The sequence below is a fragment of the Pelobates fuscus genome, chromosome 9 (assembly GCF_036172605.1).
Source record: "Pelobates fuscus isolate aPelFus1 chromosome 9, aPelFus1.pri, whole genome shotgun sequence".
Taxonomy (NCBI): Eukaryota; Metazoa; Chordata; class Amphibia; order Anura; family Pelobatidae; genus Pelobates; species Pelobates fuscus.
In genome coordinates, this window is record NC_086325.1 from 20847337 (window position 1) to 20864912 (window position 17576).

The following is a 17576-nucleotide window of genomic DNA, read 5'->3' on the forward strand; positions in this document are numbered from 1 at the left end:
TAAGAAGGTAAGGAGACAAGTTGACCAGCGGGTGCTAGGGGACAGTCCTTGGAAAGCATTGAGCGAGCGCATCATTAGATGCATTTATACCAAGCTCAGGGTGCTGTCTGCATATATGCATTCATGCCAGGCTGACCTTCTAATTCTTTGGGCAGACATGTCCTCTTTTGGGGCATTTTTGCCCCTTTTGGCAGGTTACGTGATTTGTGTCAGTGGCACACCCTTTTACCATGCCCATTGACTTCCTGCTTGACTGGACACTGCTGTTAGGGGTTATGGATTTACTTGAAAGATGAAAACATAAATTAGAGAGAGATTAGCATAGGGTATGTGTTTTCTTATAGCTGCTGTTTTCTTTCTCTCCAGCACCATCTCCATCAGATACATGACGCTTGGGAGTGTTTTACTGTTTTTGGTTGATATGATTCTGTAATTAGGCCCATCATAATTGTCAGCACCAGGCCCACTGGGCTCTTAATCTGGCCCTGTGTATAGTGTGTACAGTGTGTGTGTACAGTGTGTGTTGTGTGTGTATAGTGTATGCAGTGTGTGTATAGTGTGTATGCAGTGTGTGTATAGTGTGTATGCAGTGTGTGTATAGTGTGTGCAGTGTGTATGCAGTGTGTGTAGAGTGTGCATAGTGTTTGCAGTGTGTGTGCAGTGTGTGTGCAGTGTGTGTGCAGTGTGTGCAGTGTGTGTATAGTGTGCGCAGTGTGTGTATAGTGTGCACAGTGTGTGGGGGCCCTAAATGAAAATCTCCCCCTCCCCCATCAAAGGTGACTAGGGGTCCCCAAGCCCCTAGTCACACACCCAAATAAAAAAGCCCCTACCTACCCCCCTCACCCTAAAAAATAGAGAGGGGGGAATAAAATTACTACCCTGTAAAGTAAAATTCAACTTACTATTCAACGTCTTCTTTTTTCTATTTTCAAATGCCTGTTACAGTACAGAAAGAAAAAATATCTACACGAGTGCCACTTGTGGTCACCTACAACCCAGCTATTGAGGAAATACGGAAAATCATCAAAGAACTACAACCAATATTAACAGAAGATGAGACTCTGAAAAACATTTTCCCTGAAACACCCATTTTGGCCTTCAGACAACCACCAAACCTCCAACAAAAATTAATCAACAGGAAGCTGCCCACTGATGGTAAGAATGAAGAAAACGGGACCACTCAATGCAAAAAAACCTCGCTGCAAACTGTGTCAGCACATATGCACAGACAACACAGCCACACACAACAATAAAACCCACAGCATTAAAGGTTCATACTCCTGCACATCCAGCAATGTGTTATACATGATTCAATGCAGAAAATGCCACCTAGGATGATACATTGGGGAAACCACCCAGCCATTAAATGGCAGAATGAATATGCACAGACACTCTATTAAACACCACAAAGAAGAATCCTACTGCACTCCTGTGGGACACCACTTTACCCAGCCTGGCCACTCACTGAAGGACCTAAAAATCAAAGTACTGAAGGGGGGTTTTAAAAATACCCAAGAAAGAAAAACTTTTGAAGCCAGAATGATTAAATGGTTTAACAGCAAGAATAGAGGACTACATATTGACTTGGGATTCCTGTCCCACTACCAACACTTTACATGAACACTCTCCCAGCATTATCTTACTATTCTGTCATATGTATCAACATTTTAAAACGCATTCCTATATGTTTATTCTATCTATATACCAAGTACTATGTGTTAACCTATGCTTTCCTATACTCGTATGCATGTATGCTCTTATATATATTACTGTGCATTTATATGTGTGTATATGAGTTCATGTGCATGTATGTATATGTGTTTATGTATATGTACATGTGTTTGTGCATTCACATATACATATTTCACATATTTATGTGTGTATGCATGTATAAAGTGTACCATCCTCTGCACTGTCTGCTTGTTTGTTTTTCTTCTCCCTCTCTCCCCCCCTCACTCTGCTCTTCAGAAATAATTTTTATGACCCTCTGCAAGAATAGTGTCTTTTTTCTAACAAACCTGTGTCTTATCTGCACTCATGTCGCTTTAACCCCTGTATCACAACTCAACTTTGAATTCTATGTGTCGTCTTGCGAAAGGGAGGTTATCCCGAAAGCTTGTCATTAAAAAATTCTGTTAGTCCAATAAAAAAGGTATTACAAGATACAAATTGTATCTGTTTTTTACATCTCTCTCTCTTTCTATATATACATATATATATATTCTGTATTATATCCCATATTATGATTGATACCGGAGAAACTGACGGAAGCAAAGCACAGAGAGATGGACACAGGTTTCTTCAGGAAGGAAGAGATTCTTTATTGGATCACCGATCGGGACTCAGAGGGACTAATGTCACCAAAATACAGCAAGTTCTGAGCCCCGGACAATAGTGCAGGCTCCCTATATAGGCACATAACTCCTCCCATATTAAGCTCCACCCGCACATTCTCTTGACCAATCAACACAAATAAGAATTAACTTCCTGCTTGACCGCATGGCCTGTCCAGCACAATGGAGGAGGGGAATACTACATCCTGTATTCTTGCACATGCTCCGTACACTACTGATCGTATCTTGCCACGTGCAACCAACTGATCGATACGTCAGCATATGCACGTACACATGCCACGTGGTAATCTCGGCCTACTAAATTTATTTTTACCGAGATTCCACCACATTCCCCCCTTTGATGCCTCTTGATATTTCACAATTACTTGAGGCATCACTTAACCTTGGTTTGCATACACCGCAAGTTACCTTGAACCAGACCAGACTTATCTTATGATGTGAATCTTTAACACTCATCTTCCTGCATTGGTTCTCCCTGATCTAGAGCCTTATATTTATAAATTGCCATTATCTGTGCAGCAGCCTTTCTCTCTGCTATATTTTCTATCAGGCTTTGCACAGACCTAACTACTAAGGGTATAAGGCACGGCAGGAGTAGACACAACATTAAAATCAGTAGGACTCCACCTACCACTGCCTTGAGCCCTCCAAACCACTCATACCAGCTACCAAACCAACTACTTGGATTGTACCCTTTCCATACTTGAGTAGGCACATGCGCTAGTTTAACCATATGGCTAGTAAGCTCAGCTATTGCTTGCCCTTCGTCATCTATTTGAAGACAGCAATTGCTCAGGTTAAACTTCCCACATACACCTCCCTCTACTGCCAAAAGGTAATCCAAGGCTAATCTATTTTGGTATACTGCTGTCCTCATCCTGGTATTATGCTTCGCTAGAAGATTGAGCGCTTGTGATGTTTCGTTAGTAATAATCTCAACCACTGCCTGTAATCTTATAATACGGTTGAGCATATAAATAGGGGTTCTATAACCAAAAGTACCATCCTCTGCCCACGTGGCTGGCCCATAATAATCTATAATACGCTGGGGAGGCCATTCATTATCTTCCCAGGTACCTATCTCTATGGGTCCCCTTTTCTTCCTATGATTCACATCATACACTTTAACACCTAAAGTCTCACCTGTTTCAATAGGTAACAAGAAGAAGGATGGTTTGAGCATACCCAACACACATGCCCCTTCCCAGTCCTGTGGCAACTCCGAATAGGCTTTCTTACCACAGATCCAGTACAAATTTGCTGGGGCTCTCCAGTTAGATGTGATGGATAAATCAAACCACACATCCTTTAAATTGGCGTATCTAGCAAACGGGTTAGATGGTTCTGAGACATTTGAAGCCGACCACCAAGTTGTATTCTTTGTATCATCATCATAAGCTTTTTGCCCTAGACAAGTTAATTCTCCTACAGAAGTATTATACATCATTCCTTTCCTCGCTATGCAAACATAACCTATGATGGAGGTCTTTAATCTCCACTCAGATTTACCTCTAACACTCATATGATAATCGGCTTGTGTAGATATTAATTGGTCATCTGCCTCAGAACCGGACATTACCTCCTTTGCTTCCCAAGGCCATTGGTCTCCCATGTTAGTACCTCCACACACATAGCAGTTGGTAACATTAAGACTACCGGCAATACTTTCGGCTAAATCTATGAACAGGTTTTTAGCATTATGGGGGATCTTATTATCTATGCTCATCTCTTCATAAAAGGAATGGTATACTTGATGAGTTTGGGAGGTTACCGTATCAGTCTCTATCCCTATAAACAATACTGTCCCAGGATCTAAACCCGTCCCATATATTTGAAACCCAAATAAATTACCATATTTATCTAAGAACTTGTCGGGGTTATTTATAAGTATATGGATTGGATTGCACTCCATAGACTTACAGTATGGACTAGTAGGCAACTTAGTCACAATCATGTCCTTATCTACTGTCTGTCCCCAAGTTGCCCACCCCACACAAGACCAATATGGGCAAAAGTTATAATCTCTATTTGGGCATCTAGAACTCACATATTTATTTTTGCTACTGGGACAAATATATTTATCGTTAGACCCATACGTTCTCTCCCATCTAAGATCCCCACATACATTCCACGGCTTTCTACCACTTGATATCGCTTTACACGCATCAAATAGCAGAACACCTGAAGAATATACAGATTCTAATACCGTCTTATTAATTAGGGTCCCCTGAGGATCTCCATTCCTGAGAGTCAACCAAATTGTACGGGGTTGGTACTCTGGACTGAAGCACTTAGGTTCTCCTACTCCTAAATGGCACACACTATATTCTATATTTAAGTATCTACATCTTGATACATCTCCTTTACACTCATATTGCGAATGCCAAATTAGGGTCTGGGATATATGGTTACCTGTTCTTGTAGTCTTAATGCATACCTCACAGCTAGGAGTGTCGGTACCTCTACCTTCCTGAATATAAAAACACACATAAATAAACATTATCGTAAGCACATCTTTCGTCGTCATCCTCAGTCTTCGTCCGTGCGAAGGCACCTCAGCTTCCAGGATGTAAGGGCTGCAGGGAATGGAGTTCTGCTCGTCTTCACAGGGGTCCCTTCGAGACTTTCCTGACTTATCTACTCGTTGGTGGGTGGACAGGCTTTATTATGGCCGTCTAAACACTCACTATACCAAATCTCTGAAACAATAAAATTTGTAATCCACAAGGTTCCTCGTCACTCCGATTGAGTCGTGCGTTTTAACCGGATCTTGCAGGGATTCTCTGGATCTGCTGTAACTTGCCAAGAATCGACTGCAGCTGGTTTAACCCTGGAGTGATGTATCCACGGAGTCACTTCGGCTACTTTTATCGCTGTAGGGGTAGACAAAAGAACAACATAAGGACCTCTCCACTTGGGCCCTAACGGTACATTATTCCACTCTTTTATCCACACTTGGTCTCCTGGGTGGTAACTATGAACTGGGGGATAAATATTCACAGGTAATCTATCTTGTACCCATTTCTGTACCTCCTCCATAGTCTTACCCAACTCTACAACCTGCTGCCGGGTAATTCCTTCTCCCAACTGACTCAAATCCCCCCTTAAGTTACCAAGTACGGGAGGTGGTCGCCCATACATGATTTCAAAAGGAGAGAGGCCCATCCTTCTGGTAGGTGTACTGCGGATTCGCAATAGAGCTATGGGTAAGAGAACGTTCCACTTTAGTTGGGTTTCCTGACACATTTTAGCCAACTGATTCTTAATAGTTCTATTCATTCTCTCTACCTTACCAGAACTCTGGGGTCTATATGCCGTATGAAGCCTCCACTTTATACCAAGCATATGAGTCAGTTGTTGTAGGCACTGATGAACAAAAGCTGGACCATTGTCCGATCCTATAGAGCAGGGTAGTCCATATCTGGGTATTATTTCTCGTAGCAGGAATCTCACAACTTCTCCTGCTTTCTCTGTACGAGTAGGACATGCTTCTACCCAGCCTGAATAGGTACACACAACTACCAACAGGTAGCGATGGCCACCCGATTTAGGCATCACTGTATAGTCAATTTGTAAATCGGACATGGGGAGTCCCCCCATAAACTGGACTCCTGGTGGCTTTACTGGTCCTTGTCTTGCATTATTTTTAGCACACGTTACACATCTTCGTACAATGGCCTGAGTCAAGTTGGACAATCTTGGTATGTAGAAATGTTTTCTGAGAGATTCTTCTGTGCTATCTCTCCCAGAATGTGTCCCGTTGTGATAGTTCTGGACAATTTCTACCGCTAGTGATGCTGGAATGACTATTCTTCCATCTTCTAACTGATACCATTTGTTCTCCAAATACTTTCCAGGTTCAGTCTTTAACCACTCCTCTTCTTGAGCTGTATAAACTGGAGTCCATTGAGACAGGGGAGTTGGTATAAGAGCAGCTATATGCCCCACATACTCCTGTCTTCCTGATTCAGCAGCACGCTTAGCTGCACTGTCTGCCATCCGATTTCCTTTGGTCACCTCACCATCTCCTCTCAGATGCGCTCGACAATGAATAATACCGACTTCTTTCGGCTCCCACACTGCTTCCAATAGTTGTAGGATTTCAGCTGCATACTTGATTTCTTTGCCTTCTGAATTCAGTAGTCCTCTTTCTTTATACAAAGCTCCGTGGGCATGAGTGGTTAAAAACGCATACTTGGAGTCCGTATAGATGTTTACTCTTAAACCTTCAGCCAATTGTAACGCTCGTGTTAGTGCTATCAATTCTGCCTTTTGTGCTGATGTTCCTTTTGCCAGTGGCCGAGCTTCTATCACCTTGTCTATCGTTGTTACTGCATATCCTGCATAGCGGATCCCTTCTTTCACATAACTACTGCCGTCGGTGTAATATTGAACATCGGGGTTCTGGATGGGAAAATCACGAAGATCTGGTCTACTTGAAAATACTTCATCCATTACTTCCAAACAATCATGTTGACTTTCAGTAGGTTGTGGCAAAAGGGTAGCTGGATTTAAGGTGTTTACAGTCTCTAAATGCACTCTTGGGTTTTCACACAACATTGCTTGATACTTGGTCATACGGCTGTTACTAAACCAATGATTTCCTTTGTAATCCAACAACGTCTGTACTGCATGTGGGACTCGTACATAAAGTTCTTGACCCAGAGTGAGTTTATCGGCTTCAGCTACTAGCAGGGCGGCTGCAGCTATGGCTCTTAGACAAGGTGGAAGTCCGCTGGCCACTGCATCCAGTTGCTTAGACATATAGGCAACAGGTCTTTGCCATGATCCCAAGTACTGTGTCAATACTCCCACAGCCATTCTTCTTTGCTCATGTACATACAGGTAGAATGGTCGTGTGTGATCAGGTAGACCTAATGCTGGGGCACTCATCAAAGCCTTCTTCACATCTTCAAATGCCGTTTGCTGTTCTTGAGTCCATAAGAAGGGGTCGTGCTCTGTACCTTTGATAGCTGCATACAGAGGTTTTGCCAGTATCGCGTAGCTGGGAATCCATATCCTACAGAAGCCTGCTGCCCCCAAGAATTCTCGCACTTGTCTTCTATTCTTGGGTATCGGTATTTGGCACACAGCTTCTTTTCTCTCTGGCCCCATAATTCTTTGACCTTCAGAGATATGGAATCCCAGATATTTGACAGTTGGCAAACACAACTGAGCCTTCTTTCTGGACACCTTGTATCCTGCCTTCCAGAGAATGTGTAGTAGATCGTGCGTTGCTTGCTGACATATTTCCTTTGTAACTGCTGCTATCAACAAGTCATCTACATATTGTAACAATACACACTCTCCTGGGATAGACTCGAAATCCAGTAGATCTTGACTTAGAGCTGAACCAAATAGGGTAGGTGAATTTTTAAACCCTTGGGGCAGTCTTGTCCAGGTCATTTGGCGTTTTGAGCCTGTTACAGCGTTTTCCCATTGGAAAGCGAAGATACATTGGCTTTCTGCGGCAATTCGGAGGCAAAAGAAGGCATCTTTGAGGTCTAAGACTGTAAAATAGGTAGCCCCGCCCGGAATTAAAGCAAGCAGGTTATATGGATTGGGCACAACTGAATGTATACTAACAACCGCATCATTGACTGCTCTCAAGTCCTGCACAGGTCGATACTCATCTGTACCGGGCTTTTGAACAGGCAGCAATGGGGTGTTCCAGGGGGAAGTACAGAATTTTAGGATTACATACCGTATGAACTTATCCAGATAGGATTGGATATTCTTCTTAGCCTTCTGCGGGATGTGATATTGTCTTAGGCTCACTGGATAAACCCCAAGTTTTAATTCGATTTTAATAGGTGGAATATTGCGGGCCAGTCCTGGTGGGTTGTTCTCTGCCCAAACTCCTGGTATGTTGAATAAGGATTCATCACTCCTAGGGTTTTGGCTAGTCAACGCTGTATAAAGTCGCCACTCTTCTTCCTTTGGTACGGATAATGTCATAATACCTGAAGGTCCATTAAACTTTAGAGATGTTGTTCCATTTGGGAGGAACGTAATCTGCGCTTGTAATTTGGATAGCATATCACGTCCCAGCAATTGGACTGGACATTCAGGCATATAAAGGAATTGATGTTTTACTACGTGGCCTCCCAATGTACAGAGTCGACTTTTAAGAACCGGTTTTTCAGCACTTCTCCCAGTTGCTCCTATTACAGTAATAGTTCTTCCAGATGGAGGAGCAACTAGATTAGTCACCACCGAATGTTCAGCACCAGTGTCGATCATGAACACACTCCTTTTCCCCCCTATTGATACATCGACCATAGGCTCCCCTCGACCAAGGGGGATGGAGCCCAGTCGGTATCAATAGTCCTCCATGACCGTGTCAGCCAATCCTACAAAGTCCCTACCTTCTCTATCGCGGGACCTTTGCGCTGCTGGAAAATACCTATCTTCCCTAACACTTCCTCTGTTCCCATTGCTCCCTCTATTACCATTACTCCCTCCGGGGCCTCCCCTACCTCTCGCTCTGCCTCTAAAGTTTCCGTAACCTGCCCTGGGTTGGTCTCTCTCGTACTGCTCTCTTTGCGGACACTCGTTCCTCCAATGCCCTTCTTCCTTGCAATACGCGCACTGATTCCTACTCAAAGGCTCCCTATTCCATCTACTATCGCCTCTATCTGGGCCCTGTCTATCTACGCCTGCGATTGCTACCGCTAGCATATCCGCCTTTTTACGCATCTTGCGCTCTTCCTCTTTCTTACTTTCTGTTTCCCTATTCATGTATACTTTATTCGCTACCTCCATTAGTTGGGTGATAGACATACCTGCAAACCCTTCTAATTTCTGTAGCTTGCGCTTAATATCTCCGTAAGCTTGGCTGACAAAGGCGGAGTTTACCATTCGGGAGTTATCAGCGTCTTCCGGATTAAAGGGGGTATACAAGCAGTATGCCTCCAATAATCGGTCATAAAAGACACTGGGCGCTTCATCATTTTTCTGAATCACCTCAACTGTCTTCGACATATTTATGGCTTTCTTCCCTCCGGCTTTCATGCCAGCAATTATAGCATCTCTATAGGCTCGGAGTTGAACCATATCTGCGCCATTTACATTCCAGTCGGGATCGGTGTTAGGATAATGTGTTGCGGCCCATGCTGCCGGATTGGCTTGATTCAAAGCACGGGCTCTATCCTCTAGCGCTTTAACCCCTTAAGGACCAAACTTCTGGAATAAAAGGGAATCATGACATGTCAGACATGTCATGTGTCCTTAAGGGGTTAATGGCCGCTTGATTAATCCTTGTCCTTTCCTCATTATTAAACAAAGTCATTAATAACTGCTGGCAATCAGCCCATGTCGGGTTATGTGTCTGCACTATCGAGGTGAACAGATCAGTCATAGCTTGTGGTTTCTCAGTGTACGAGGAATTGTGGGTCTTCCAATTCAAGAGATCGGTAGTAGTGAACGGGACATATACAAAGACTGGGTCAGCATGCGCCATTTGACCTTCGGCATTGATATAGGCTGACCCAGGATTCAGACGAAGAGGCATCTGATAATGTTTTAACTGTTGGGTACCGGTCAGTTGTCGGGTTAGTATGGGGCTACGTGGAAGGGCGTCAGTTAGGGGTTCCAGTCGGGAGGTAATAGAGCATGAGGATGTGGGAGCCGGGTTTTGGGAAAAATTAGTAAATAGAACACTTCGAGCCGAGCTAGAGCTTGACCGGAAGTCTGAAGTGGCGTCAAATCAGGGTATTCGGATCTAACGGGGGTTGGTCCTGGTTCCGGAAGGGGAGATTTAGTACGAGAGGGGGTGGATTCTGTACTGGAGGAGGAAGCGGAAGTGGATGGGGGCAATGGGGGAAGGGGTGCAGAACTTCCTGCATTTGCGTCACTTCCTCTTAAAGGAAAGTAAGGGGGCGGCAAAGGGATCTCGGACTAGGGGGGCGTGTCCAAAATGGGCCTAACACCAGTCCTAGTGGACAAACAAGTCCTCGCCACCATGCTCCTCGTGGCATGTCTGAATCCATTTTGGCGAGTCATTTACGGCCTGTCTCCAACAATCAATATATGGAAACTGCCCGTAAAGTTCAGGCCTACCTGATACAGCCACGTGTACGCGCTGTACCAGAGTTGGATCCAAACTACCACGTGGCGGCCATGCCGCAACCAAAGTGACCAACCTAGTGCACAAAGTGACCAAACGTACAGGAGACATTTTAACCCCAAAATCACAGGTTTTGAATCCCTTTTTAAAATGCTTCACCATACATGCTTCACCATACAACCTAAGGGATCCGGAATCGTTGACTCCGACGCGCCCATACTTATCAATGGAGCGTCGTTGACAACGAATACTATGCACGCGTTCTATTCAACAGTCACACCCGTTTCCTCTGGCAACAGCACCACGTGGTACGGTTACCAAGTGAAACGTACACAATAACACAATAAACATTCAGGGAATTCCCGTACACACACAGCTGTTACACCAGTCACTAAATAATCAATATTATGCCCTTTGGCGAAACTATACAGTCACCCACGCTATAATTCTCTATATATGAATTACCCGTCTATAACACACCCCAGTAACATCGTCTTTTACAAATAGCGGTTACAGTACGGTTAGCATAGGTCAAAGCACAATTTAAGGTCACAATACAATTATTAGTGGTTATGGTGTTAAACATGCATTAGACGACAATGATTAGTACTTATATACAGTGTCAGTAAATATACAGGGTTATGGTACCGTGCACTATGATACAGCAACACACTATTAACACTCTCGCTAGACGGCTGAGCTCGCGCTATCTAACAAGATATACACTTTACTAAACAATCTTTAACACATTTACAATCCCAACTAAACTATTGGCCAGTACCTTGAATGGACTACCTAAAACTATATACACCCGTTTTGGTTAGCCACACTGCCCAAGCACCACATATAGCGAGCTAGAGGACCGAATTTACACAGGCGCCTCTTAGTCGATTACTATCAAAAATCTAGTGGGTTCCAAATTTACACGCCTTCCCACTTAGCCAAGATAGGTTGAGAGCTAGCGAACCGAATTTACACAGGCGCCGCTTAGTCTCCCGGTCCCTCCGACCTAGCGAACGTAATATACACCCTAGAACGCTAGTCTAGACAAGACACCGGTGTCCGGCTAGGGCTATTTACACAGGACCCCGCCTGACTAACCAAATCAAACGGTCTTTCTAAAGAGCGTTCGATTGAGCGGTGCGCCTTCGCTCCTTCCCTCCGACAGAGGGGGCAGATTCCATACACAATTCAAACCCCTTATGGGCCTACCGCACAACGGGTATACCCCTAGTGGGTCTGCCGTCTAAAACAGCAGTTGTCTTACCTCCTCGTTCCTGAACCTGAGTTCACACTCATCGACGGGGACACCCCAGCACTTCTTACGTAGAGGCCGATGATCTCCTGGACAACAGACCAGTGGCGCCGAGACGAAGGGAGGTCCACGCAGAAGTTCAGGGGTGCAGCCGTAGAGAACGTGGGCAAAGATAGACCGTCTCAAGCCTCTGCCTCTCAGCTACCGTTGAACGATGAGCTTCCCGGCCAATGCACCAAATGATACAGGAGAAACTGACGGAAGCAAAGCACAGAGAGATGGACACAGGTTTCTTCAGGAAGGAAGAGATTCTTTATTGGATCACCGATCGGGACTCAGAGGGACTAATGTCACCAAAATACAGCAAGTTCTGAGCCCCGGACAATAGTGCAGGCTCCCTATATAGGCACATAACTCCTCCCATATTAAGCTCCACCCGCACATTCTCTTGACCAATCAACACAAATAAGAATTAACTTCCTGCTTGACCGCATGGCCTGTCCAGCACAATGGAGGAGGGGAATACTACATCCTGTATTCTTGCACATGCTCCGTACACTACTGATCGTATCTTGCCACGTGCAACCAACTGATCGATACGTCAGCATATGCACGTACACATGCCACGTGGTAATCTCGGCCTACTAAATTTATTTTTACCGAGATTCCACCACATGATATATATATATACTGTATGTGTTTCATTCTGTATTATATCCCAAATTATATTCTGTATATACTGTATGTGTTTTATTCTATGTTATATTTTGTGCAATAAAATAAAAATCTATGTCAATCCATAATAAGTGTGTTAATAAAAACAAATCTGTTATGAATAGTTTTGCAGAGTTTTCAATCCCCCATCATTTATGAGAGGAAATGCTGCTAAAATGCTAAATAACTAATCATGACAATATTTTGAGACATCTTTGAAAACAATGCTACATTTTCTGGTTATAGAAGCCTCCAGCATGCTTTGTCTGCTATATATTTATGGATTTCTGACTTAACCCAATTGCTTTACAGTGGGCTACCAGATTCTGTATGTTCTAACAAACTGGCTTGAGTATTGTCCTGTGTTGAAGGGCTGTTATTGAGTAACATCACTATTGGTCTGGGAACTGTCACTAGCATGTGATACATTGTTTCTTGAGACACTCACATTCAGAGTGACTAGGGCCATACACAGAGCACCTCAGCAACACTATGTTTTGAGTGGGGCTGGCTAGGTAGGCTGATTTACCCCTGTTTTGCGCAGATCACCCAGTTTATGTATTGTCATCACCTCCTTTCTGGCTCACCTTTCTTGGATCCTCACAAGAAAAAGCTGACAGGTATGTCTCATCATGGGCTGTGGATTTCAGGCCAAATGTCTTCATGAACAGTCAACGTAGAAAGTAGCCAAATGTTTGCAAACATCTACAAAAAGTGTCTAATTGGGAGGTCCTTATCGATAAAATACTGATCCTCAAACTATATTCTCAGAATGTCATTTCCACATAATTGCCAGTGACCAGTAGGGAAGGTCAAAAAAATCAATGGCATCACATTACCCTAAATCTTTGTGATGCTATGGGCATTGGGCAAAATAATGTTTGAATAATGAGTTTGATGCTATAGTTACTTTCTAAATGTACGTCCTAGGAATAAGGAGTTTATTTGTAATCCGGAATCTTGTGAGTTTGAAATGCCTTCTTTATCAACCCCCACATAGTACCTAGTTTCTATAAATGAAGGGAGCAATATTAAAATATCTTCCTCTATTGTGTTCTATCTACAGACTAAGATACAGGGAATCTATTTTCACCAAGTCTCTTCAGATCTGGATGTTCTGGCTTTGGATAAAAGATATGTACAGGGGAGCGGACTGTATCTCTGCTGCACCTTTGTGAATATTTATTTATTTATAAAATATTTTACCAGCGAAGGATACATTAAGATTTCTCTCGTTTTCAAGTATGTCCTGAGTCCAGAAAACATTGCATTGATACCATAGGCTACAATAAAATACAAAAACAATATTATTATTATTATTATTATTATTGCCATTTATATAGCGCCAGCAGATTCCGTAGCACTTTACAATATTATGGGATTTAACTATAAATAGGACAATTACAAATAAACTTACAGGAACAATAGGTTGAAGAGGACCCTGCTCAATCGAGCTTACATTCTATAGGAGGTGGGGTGTAAAACACATTAGGACAGGAATTTTCAATCAAATGGGCTGCCCTTTAGGAGAGGGCAAGAGACAGGTATGTGAGGTAGGGGTTAGTCTTGGAGGCCATAAGCTTGCCTAAAGAGATGGGTTTTAAGGCACTTCTTAAAAGATGCGAGACTAGGGGAGAGTCTGATGGCGGTAGGCAGGCTATTCCATAGGAAGGGAGACGCCCGCGAGAAGTCCTGCAAGCGCGAGTTGGCCGTACGGGTGCGGACAACGGACAGGAGGTGGTCACGGGCAGAGCGGAGAGACCGAGAAGGGACATACCTATGCATCTGTGAGGAGATATAAGAGGGGCTAGAGTTGTTCAGTGCTTTATAGGTGTGAGTTAGTACCTTGAATTGACTCCTATAGCATACAGGAAGCCAATGTAAGGACTGGCAGAGGGGTGAGGTGTGAGAGAAACGACTAGAGAGGAAAATCAGTCTAGCAGCAGCGTTCATTACGGACTGTAGGGGTGCAGTACGGCTTTTGGGAAGACCAATCAGGAGAGGGTTACAATAATCCATGCGGGAAATTACTAGAGCATGGACAAGCTCCTTGTTAGTATCTGGTGCAAGAAAGGGGCGGATGCGGGCTATGTTTTTAAGATGGAATCTACAGGATTTGGCAACATGCTGGATGTGAGGCTCAAAGGTGAGACCAGAGTCAAGTATGACGCCAAGACAGCGCGCTTGCAGGGATGGACTGATGTTGGTACCACAAACTTGAAGGGAGAGCGAAAGAGGAGGATCAGTATTAGGAGGAGGAAAGACAAGGAGTTCAGTTTTTGAGAGATTGAGTTTCAGAAAGCAGGAGGACATCCAGTCAGAGATGGAAGAAAGGCAAGCAGTGACACGTTGCAGGACGGCAGGGGAGAGGTCCGGGGAGGAGAGATATAGCTGGGTGTCATCAGCGTACAGGTGGTAGCGGAATCCAAAAGAGGTAATACGTTTGTCAAGAGAGGCAGTATAAAGAGAAAATAGAAGGGGACCAAGGACAGAGCCTTGGGGGACTCCAACCGAGACAGGACGAGGGGAGGAGGTATCATTAGAAAAAGAGACACTGAATGAGCGTTGGGAGAGATAAGAGGAAAACCACGAGAGGACAGAGTAACAGAGACCAAGCGATTGAAGAGTTTGAAGAAGGAGAGCATGATCAACGGTGTCAAAGGCCGCTGAGAGGTCAAGAAGAATTAGTATGGAGTAGTGGCCTTTGGATTTAGCTGCAATTAGGTCGTTAGTAACTTTGATAAGGGCAGTTTCTGTAGAGTGGAGAGGGCGGAAGCCAGATTGAAGGGGGTCAAGGAGAGAGTTGGAATTGAGGAAATGAGACACACGGGTAAAGACAAGATATTAATACACAATATATACAAAATTTAACACAGAACAGGTAAGACATATATAATCAACCATGACATGGGCATTATGTTTTGAGATATGTATAGAGGGATCTCTTAAAGGATTTTAGGCCTGGGGAAGAATATTGCAATCTATTTCATTTCATTTTATAATATTCGGTAATAGATTCATTGTAACTCAGCTCATCTGATGTATCTCCTCCCCTGTACAATATAGTGTGTACAATACAACATAGAGAACATTGGAATCTTGTATGCTATATGTGGGGTATATACACAGGTAAAACATACCATAGTAAACCATAGTAACACAATGTCTACTGTGATGACATAGTATCACAAACTGTAACAGACTGAGTCAGCCTGGGATTTCCTAGAAATCAGGTGATTTGTCTACACAGAGGGAGAGGCAGCTGCGTGCTGATTGGATGATGCTGGGACTTCTGTCCAATGGGAAACTTCAGTTTTAGCAGATCAGCAGTTACCAGGCAGAGAGAAGAGATAAAGGTTGTGAGATCACAGAGTGAAAGGGAAAAATGAAAATTATTTTTAAGTCTAAAGCCATATATTACAGTTTGTTATGTAATTATTTTTTTGTAATTAAAGATTTCACATAAATGGTAAACATGCTGTCTTTGAAAATAATGGAAATTGGGGCATCCAGAACATGCATTTCTCAGTAGTCGTTAAAACCAAAATATATACAAAATGCAGATTAGGGAATAGTACACACTGTATTTGTAAACTGTATTTATGTTTTTATGTGTGCACAGCTCTTTAATCTGTGTGTACTATAGTCCTATAGTGAAAAGAATACCATCCCCACTGTGAAGCATGGTGGTGGCTCACTGATGTTTTGGGGATGTGAGCTCTAAAGGCATGGGTAATCTTGTAAAGCTGAATGCAGCATGTTATCAGCATATACTGTGGATGCTGGAGTGTATTTGTATGTGTGCAGAGTGTAAGAGTGTGTGAACGAGGGGATGTATCAGACGTATGTATGTATGTATGAATGAGGGCTCTATTTAAAATCTGTAAGTGTGTGAATGAGAAGTGTTTTAAAACCCTTATCAGTGTGTATGTGAATGAGTAGTACATCTGATATCAGTGTCAGCATGTGTATAATGAGGTATATTTAAATGCTGCAAGCATTTTTGTTGTTTTTTCACTTTCCACCTTCTGAGTTTCTCTCTCAATCTTCACCAATCTGTATCTGTAACTCCCTCTTTTATAAGTCTTTCCTTTTGTGACTCTGTTACACCACCTGTCATCCATCTGACCCATTTCTGTCCCCCTCACACCCCACTCAGTAGTGCCTCTGCTGCATTTCACACTTCTCATTTCCAAATACCCACATTTGTGTACACTTGCTTTTTCCACAGAAATCTCAAATTTGCAATGATGTTACTACTGCAAGGGATTCTGGGTTGGCATATGCAATTTAGTTCAACAAAGCATCCCAGTTTTGCCTCATTATTTTATTTTAAACATGGATTCCTTGTAGCTTGTTTACTGTATACAACAGCTTTGAAACACAACTCAAAGACGCAAAGAGATGTAAAGCCAGTGAGCCAGTCATGGACACCTATTTTGTTGTTATTGCAACTCATCAGCATGAGGTTGGTTGCGGGCTTGCTAGTGAGGCAAATATGTGTATTTTATTGCAGTAAAAGTTAAAGGATCACTATAGGGTCAGGAACACAAACATGCGTTCCTGACCCTATAGGGTTAAAACCACCATTTAGCCCCTCTGGTCCCCTCATGCCTCCATAAATATAGTAAGAATCTTACTGTATTCAAACCTGAAGCTGTAACTCTCCATGCTGTTAGACTATAAAAAACAAGCAGTCTGCTGACATCATCAGAAGTGGTAGCCTGATCCAATCCCAGTGCTTCCCCATAGGATTGGTTGAGACTGACAAAGAGGCAGATCAGGGGCAGAGCCAGCATGATTCAAACACAGCCCTGGTGTAGCAGTACTTACCCTCTCCAGGGGCCGGCCGGGGTCCTCTCTTCTCGCCGCGCGCGGTCCTGCTCCTGCACGAGCCGCGCGCGGCTCAGCCAACGACGAGATCAGTCGGGCGGGCAGTGACCGCGAGAAGCGGTCACGTGTCCCGCCTGACACTAAGAGCGCGCCGCGCGTCTCGGGCGCGCTCTTAAAGGGACAGTGGGAGACAAAGTTAGAATCAGTCTCCCATTGGCCCCTGTCATGCCACGTTCCCCATACACTCACGTTTTGGGGGCGTGGATATGACAGGGGCCAATCAAAGTGAACATTAGGGTATTTATACTCACCTGTTTCCTTTGCACCTTGCCCTATCGTGGTTTCTGTCCAG